This window comes from Gopherus evgoodei, chromosome 4 (assembly GCF_007399415.2).
Source record: "Gopherus evgoodei ecotype Sinaloan lineage chromosome 4, rGopEvg1_v1.p, whole genome shotgun sequence".
Classification (NCBI taxonomy): domain Eukaryota; kingdom Metazoa; phylum Chordata; order Testudines; family Testudinidae; genus Gopherus; species Gopherus evgoodei.
This window is the reverse complement of record NC_044325.1, coordinates 116,679,178-116,687,315: the sequence shown is the minus strand read 5'-3', so window position 1 is coordinate 116,687,315 and position 8,138 is coordinate 116,679,178.

The following is an 8,138-nucleotide window of genomic DNA, read 5'->3' as shown; positions in this document are numbered from 1 at the left end:
TCAAAAGTGACAAGTATTTTTGGCTGCCCGACCTGAGATGCCTTTGAGGGAGGCTGATTTTCAGAGAGCTGGTGCTCAGCACTTTATGAAAATCAGCGCTCTTTAAACTGTTTCAAGCTGGGCACCCAGAATTGCTGATCACTTTTACAAATGCTGTAGGTTGCCGTATCTGCAAAGTATTTTGCGACCCTGGGCTGAAAGGCACTGGAGAATTCAGAGTATTTGAATTCTATCATAGGACGTTTCCTTTTGTCTCTCTTTAAAACTACTGGAGTGTGAATAGGTCAGTGACTGCTGTCGATCCCCATATGATCATGCACCATGTCAGAGCCTAACGAGTGATGGAGTTACTAACAAAAAGATGCTATTTAGTGAGAAGATTGCACAATAGAGGAATATATGTTTTAAAATCTCATTTGTATAAAGAGGCTTTCTCTGCATTATGGTAACACCCTGTTAAATAGAGAACTGATATTACTGTCTGATGTTTCTCTGAACAAAAGCTCACTGTTGTAATCACTATTGTTTTGTCTCTTATATTTACTCGGCAAGGATTTGTAAACCTAAAACTTTCTAAATAGGTTTTAAAAAATCTTATTAAAAGGATCATTTAAGTGAAAGGGTGAATGCCTGGAAGCTAAAGCAGAAGAATGCATGCACTATTGATTTACTGCAGTGGTTCTCAACCAGGGGTACATGTACCTCTTGGGGCACGCAGAGATTTTCCAGGGGGTCCATCAACTCCTCTAGATATTTGCCCAGTTTTACAACAGGCTACATAAAAAACACTAGCGATGTCAGTACAAACTAAAATTTCATACAGACAACCACTTGTTTATACTGCTCTTTAACCTATACACTGAAATGTAAGTACAATATTTATATTCTAAATGATTTATTTTATAATTATATTGTAAAAATGAGAGTCATCAGTGTTTCAGTGATAGTGTGCTGTGACACTTTTGTATTTTTGTGTCTGATTTTGTAAGCAAGTAGTTTTTAAGTGAGGGGTAACTTGCGGGCGCACAAGATAAATCAGACTCCTGAAAAGGGTACAGTAGTCTGGAAAGGTTGAGTGCCACTGATTTTACTGCACTTGAAGAGGAGGATTGGTCTTGTGGCTAAAGCATTGGGCTGGGAAAATGAGAGAGGATGGCTCTCTGTTTAAGGTCCTGGACTGTCACTCAGGAAATCAGGGTTTAATGCCTTGCTCTGTCAGAGTCCCTGGGTGACCCTGGGCAAGTCACTTAAACTCTCTCTGCCTCAGTTCTTCATCTGTAAAATGGGGATAATAAACCTCCTTTTTTCCCGTCATGTCTATTTAAATTGTAAGCTCCTAAGGGTAGGGACTGTCTCTTACTATGTGTATGTACAGCACCTAGCACACTGAGGCCCTCATTTCAGGCCTGGTCTACACTAAAAAGTTAGATTGACCCAGCTACATCACTCAGATGTGAAAAATCCACACTCCTGAGTGACGTAGTTAAGCCAACCTAACCCCGGTTGTAGACAATCTTCTGTCAACTTCTCACAGAGGCAGATTACTTATGCCAATGAGTGAAACCTTCCTTTCAGCGTAGTTAGTGTCTACATTGAACTGCTACAGCAGTGAAGCTGCAGCATTTCAAGTACAAGCCCTTAGGTGAAATCTTGAGGTACTACCATAATACAAATAAAACAACTTTTAGCTTTTCTTCCCTGCCTTTCCTGTGGATTTTCATCTGACTGCTTATGACTTACCAGGGTACAATCTGGACTGTGGAACAGCTGTGTTCCCTCAATTCTCCAGCCAGGGATGCCTTTTACACAGCTTCGCTGTGAGAGCAAATGCTGCTGGTCAGCTCACACATAGCCTCCAGCATGTAAATTACTCCCAGCTATTCTGTATGAGTGCTATGGACAGCTACTCATGCATTACACTCAAGAGCAACACCAGCAATTCCCAGCCCCAGATGTTACCCCAGAAACATGTGTTTTGTACAGCCCAGCCCTCTCCCAGACAATACAAGCTCCTATAAATCCATCATTTCATTAATAGAAAATTATATGCACAAATTCTGTTATCTCAAGTAGGATTTCCCCAAACACTTCAGTCCAAACACACTGGTTTAGATAAAATAATAAAGCAAGTTTATTAACTACAGACAGACTTTAAGTGGTTACAAGTAATGAGGCATAAAAGTCTGAACTGGTTACAAAGAAATTAAAGGTAAAACGCAGCTAATACCTAACTTAACTAGCTACATGAATTCAAAGCAAAAGATCTCTCAGCACATGCTTCAGCAGTCTTACTGGCTGAATTCGTTTCAGACAGGATCCCTCCCTCAGTCCAGAGCTGTTACTTTGTTCCCTAGGTATTGTGGTTGCCGAGGATGGAGAGAAAGGAAGGAATATTTTGGGGGCACCTGTTCCCCATTCTTATTCCCTTCTTTGAGAATCATCTCCAGCTGGAGTTCAGGAGACAAAGTGTCAATTTCTCACTTATGCCGTTTTTCCTGCTGAGGGATGGCCACTTAACCAGGTGATGGTCCATTTGATTTTGTTGATACCTTGCTGAGGCATCAGTTTGCCTTTTGTCTCAGAGGCCATGGCTACACTGGCGCTTTACAGCACTACAACTTTCACTCTCAGGGGTGTGAAAAAAACACCCCCCTGAGCGCTGCAAGATACAGCGCTGTAAAGCCTCAGTGTAAACAGTGCCGCAGCGCTGGGAGCGTGGCTGCCAGCGCTGCAAGCTACACCTGTACAGAATGTGGAGAACGTGCAGCACTGGGAGAGCTCTCTCCCAGCGCTGGCGCTGCAACCACACTCGAAACTCAGCGCTTTGAAGTGCAAGTGTAGCCATGAGGAACTGGTTTGTGGCTGTTTCCCCAGATCTGGAATATGTCTCAGTAATGTCATACAGTAGAATTTTTTATAACTTTACCTACAATGTTGCCACACTTATTTTACCAGGGCAATAATGACCAGTGAATTATCCGTTTTCAAATGATACCTCACAAGGCATACTTTGTACAAAATTCACCATAGTCTTGTAAAAGGGGTGAAATTGTGGTTACAGGCTGTCACACTGCACATGGCAAACTTTTCCTAAGAGGAATTTTACAGTAATGTTTTGTGGCTTGTGCTTGAAGATCAGCAAAGCTTTTATTATACCCAGAATTCTGCATTCTCATAACAAGCCATTGTCCTCAAGCATTAATTCCTTTTAATGTTTCTTTGTGTGGTGCACACATTGGCTAAAGATGTTTAAAAGGATTGATTGCTGTAGTGAGCCGGTCACGCAGCAGACTGGATTCTCTGTGGAATGCTCGGTATTTACTTCACAAGAAAAGGCTGCCACTTTCAGGATAGAGGTCTTGGGGGCTGCGGAGAATATGGTGGATTTTGTTAGTAAGGTATGATTCATTTATGAGAATCATTAATAGAAAAAAATTCACTGAGAATGAGACTAGATGAGTGTGAAAATAGGCTTAATCTCAGTAACGGAATGGTGAGGTAACAAAGTACCTTACAAAGCGAGGAACTTGAGAGCTTGCTGTGAAATGGTTGATCGATTGTTCATTTGAAGCTTGTTACTTTCCTGACTCTTTGCAATTTGTATCTTAGGATGATATCTATGACTAAACCTTTATTATGTCCCCTCTGCAATCAGGGTCCCATTGTGCTGGGCACTGTGCATACACACACAATGACATACTCTCAGGGCCAGATGACCCTTTTGTGTGCCCCGGTAGTGGGGTCCCCCACACTCCACCTGCATTCTGCCCCGAGGCCCCACCCCTACTCGACCTCTTCCCCCAAGGCCCCGCCCAGCACTTGCAAGGTGGGGAGGGGGCGGAAAGGAGTGAGCGATGGCTGTGACCTCTGGGGGGAAGAGGCTGAGGAGGGACAGGGCCTTGGAGCAGAGCAGAGGGTGGGCCTGGCACCATTGAACCCGGTACTGGATACTCTGACCTGAAGAGTTAAACATGGGGAAATAAGGTGAATAGATGAGGTGTGGGAGCTGGTTGAAAATCTTTGTTTCTGTACACTTCTTCCATGGAAAACTGGGATTTTGATTAAACAAAACCTTTGGAAAATGGCTGCTTTCTCCAAATTTCTGGGGGTTTTTTGTATAAAAAGCCAAAAAAAAAAAAAAGGGGGTTTCAGCACTTTTATGGTTTAATGGAAATTCGAAACTGTCAGCTAAAATTTGAACAAAACTTCTTGTTTTAATCAGTCTTCCCTGTGGGGCGGGAACTCATTTCCCAGTGACTTCTAAGTGTCTGTCTTCACTTATGACTTGGCTACACTTGCAAGTTACAGCGCATTAAAGGAGCCCCGGGCAGACTAGCTCACTACCCCCCACACTGGCAAGGCATGTATGGTGCTCTGACTCCACGGCTAGAGCGCTCCTGGTGCTCTACCTCGGCAAGTAGACTAATGTTTGATGTGCCTCCGCTGGAGCACCCCAGCGTCAGTGTGAACGAGGTGTTGCATTACTGCACTCTGATCAGCCTCCAGAAATGTCCCATAATCCCCTTAAATCAAGTGGCCACTCTTGCCATTGTTTTGGATATGCCCTTTGACGGCTCCATTTGACAGCCGGCATGCTTATCTGCTCCGAGACAAAGCAACCATTACTGTGGAATGCTGTGTGTGAGAGAGAGAGGCTCTGGGGGGGGGGGGGCTGGGAGGTCTGCTGCTGTCTGAACTTACAAGATAGCATGCTGACATGCTCTCAGCCCCCCCAAAACCCAATATCTCTCCCCCCACATACACACAACACACTCCCTGTCACACTCCACCCTACACCAACCCCCATTTGAAAAGCACGTTGCAGGCATGCTGGGATAGCTACCACAATGCACTGCTCTCTGTGGCCATTGCAAGAGCTGCTAATGTGGCCACACCAGTGCACTGTCAGCTGTCAGTGTGGACAGACTGCAGCACTTTTCCTATTGCGCTCTACGAACGCTGGTTTAACTCAAAGCGCTCTACATCTGCAAGTGTAGCCATGCCCTGAGAGTTAACCTGGGCTCTCACTTGGGTGTCACCCTTAGCCTCTCTCCCTTCCACACACGTGTTGCTCACTGGAGTTTAGTGGTTTAGTGAATTTAGTTTCAGCCCAGACTGACTGACTTGCCTAGGGCTTTAGGCTAAAACCTGAATGCTGCTTTACCCCTGGCCGGTAACCTGCCCACACTGCAGTGCGGATGCAGGCTAAATCCCTGAGTGCTGCTGATAGTCCTCCAGTGCCTTCCTACAATTCCCCGTGTCCCAGAAGGACAAACTGTCTCCTAAAATTCACTGGGGAAGAATTGGAGAGGATCAGTTTACTGCAGCGCAGAGAACTATGGGATGTTTCCCCAGAAACCGTAGTGACCCATGTGGGTGGGCACAGAACCAGTGAGGGGATGGTAGCTCGAGTAGGGGTTTGCAGTGGGGCTGCTTAAGCCTGGGTAGAAAAGACAGACCCTTAAGTGACTTCCCCAAGGTCATACAAGTAGTCTCTGATGTGAACCCAGGTTTCCAGAGTCCCAGTCAAGTGGCTTAACTGCTGGAACATCCTTCTTCTATAACTCTGACTAAGGAGAGTATACACTATACTAAAACAATCATCAGTTTAGCCACAAGTAGTGGAGTTTCTTCTTGCTGAAAAGACCAGGATCTTTGCAGTCTTCCTCCCCACCCCTGCTACAGGTTTGGTTTAGTTTTGCTCTTGGCTTTTGGAGATTACATTTCACCATGTCTTTTACCTGCAATGATTAGGTCACTTCTTATTTCTGCTGTGGAGTTTGAAAGCAATTTCTCATAATGGGGTTTTCAATACAGAAAGGAGTATGGGAAATCTAATTTGAAACTCTCTTCTCAATATGCACCCCACTTGGCAAACATTATGGGCATTCTTCTGTCCTGAGGATTATTTTTTGGTGGGGAGGGCTGAGTAATACATGCTTTTTTGCCTTGTGTTTTGCATGGAGTCCTCTGCTTCTTTACATGCTGCTGGTGGTGATTTCCAATCTAACAACAATTCTGAATCTGATATTTGCTTCTTTCATCTTAATCCTTGTTCTACACTTGGCAATATAACAGCACATCATTTTTACATCATTTTTCTTTCTTTTCCTCTGTCTCTTAGGTGCCTGCATCATTCAAAACTCAGGGTATGTCTACATCTACAATTTTGCAGCGCTGGTTGTTACAGCTGTATTAGTACAGCTGTATAGGGCCAGCGCTGCAGAGTGGTCACACTTACAGCAACCAGCGCTGCAAGTGGTGTTAGATGTGGCCACACTGCAGCGCTGTTGGGCGGCTTCAAGGGGGGTTAGGGGAACGCGAGAGCAAACCGTGGGGAAGCAGGTCTCCTTCCCTGCGGTTTGCTCCAGTGTTCCCCGAACACCCCCCCCCCAAGCAGGTCTCCTTCCCCGCGGTTTGTTCTCGCGTTCCCCAAACCCCCGTGCAAGCAGGTCTCCTTCCCAGCGGTTTGCTCCGGTGTTCCCCGAACCCCCCTGCAAGCAGGTCTCCTTCCCAGCGGTGTGCTGTCGCGTTCCCCGAACCCCCGTGCAAGCAGGTCTCCTTCCCAGCGGTTTGCTCCGGTGTTCCCCGAAGCCCCCTGCAAGCAGGTCTCCTTCCCAGCGGTTTGCTCCGGTGTTCCCCGAACCCCCCTGCAAGCAGGTCTCCTTCCCAGCGGTTTGCTCCGGTGTTTTTTGAACCCCCGTGCAAGCATATCTCCTTCCCCGCGGTGTGCTGTCGCGTTCCCCGAACCCCCCTGCAAACCGCGGGGAAGGAGATCTGCTTGCACGGGGGTTAGGGGAACGCGAGAGCAAACCGCGGGGAAGGAGACCTGCTTGATTACCAGAGAGGCTTCCTCTGGTATGCTGGGATACCTGTTTATTCCACGGAGGTCAAGAAAAATGCTGGTGAGTGTTTACACCTGATGACCAGCGCTGGATCACCATCGCTGGATCCTGTACACCCGAGTTTCAACGGGTGTACGGCCAGCGCTGCAAACAGGGAGTTGCAGCGCTGGTGATGCCCTGCAGATGTGTATACCTCCTAAGTTGCAGCGCTATAACTCCCTCACCAGCGCTGCAACTTTGTGGTGTAGACAAGGCCTCAGCTTGTCTTTTCGTGGGAGACAGAGACAGAATCATATAAACAGGAATGTGACTTCATTCCCTCTGACCTTAAAGTCTATGAGTCTATGAGTCTATGAGTGCAGAATGACAATGCCTTGTATTCACTGCTCTTCACCTGGGCTAAAATGTTCAAACTTGGGGACCTAAAGTTAGGCCTTATCTGCACTTGGGGATAACCCTGATTCATACATCGGTAGCCAGCACTAGTGCTGGCCCTTAACTGTAGATCTAATCAGGATAATTCTTGTAATCGGGGTAAACGCCAATAAGCTCAGCTGGTCCACTGAGGCACCTTCCTCACCAGGAATGTAATCATCTCTTAAATTTGCTTTTCAGCCATTGAGTTAGCTGGCACCGTGCTAACTGGCCAGTTTAGGGCAGTGCAAGTCCCATTCAGCATCATGTCTAGCTGGCACAATGCAGAATCTGACTTGACTGACTGATCACCGCAGACAAGGGCAAGGTTAGCATTATGCCAGCTAACTCAATTGTTAAAGCATGTTTAAACATGATTTCCTAGTGAAAACAAACTCTTAGGGTTTAACACTAGAACAATTGCTGGACCCTGGCTGAATTCAGGCTATGTCTGAATATAAGCAAGCTTTGAAGAGTCCAGTTCCGTGTTTTAGGCACTTAATTAAACATTTAGGGCTGAATTTCAATGGGCTTAGGGCACCTAATTCACTTACGCTGCTCTGAAAATCCCAGTCAAGGTGCTGTCAAAGCCAGGTTTGAAAATTTTAGCCATGCTGCTTTTAGTTATTTAATCACATAAATATTTCCAAATATTCCTTTGAGATTTTTCTAACGTTTTGGTAATAGAAAGTTACAGCAGCATGGTTTCCCACATGCTGCAATAAATGGAAGCTGGCCTGTGAGACATGGAAATGGTACTTTAGTGCTACATTAAGGGAAAGGACATATGTTTGTGTAAGACTAACTGCTTTGTAAATGTCTCTGAAAGAAAAATGAATGGTAATTTTCTGATGAGCTACATCATAAACAGTCTTGTAG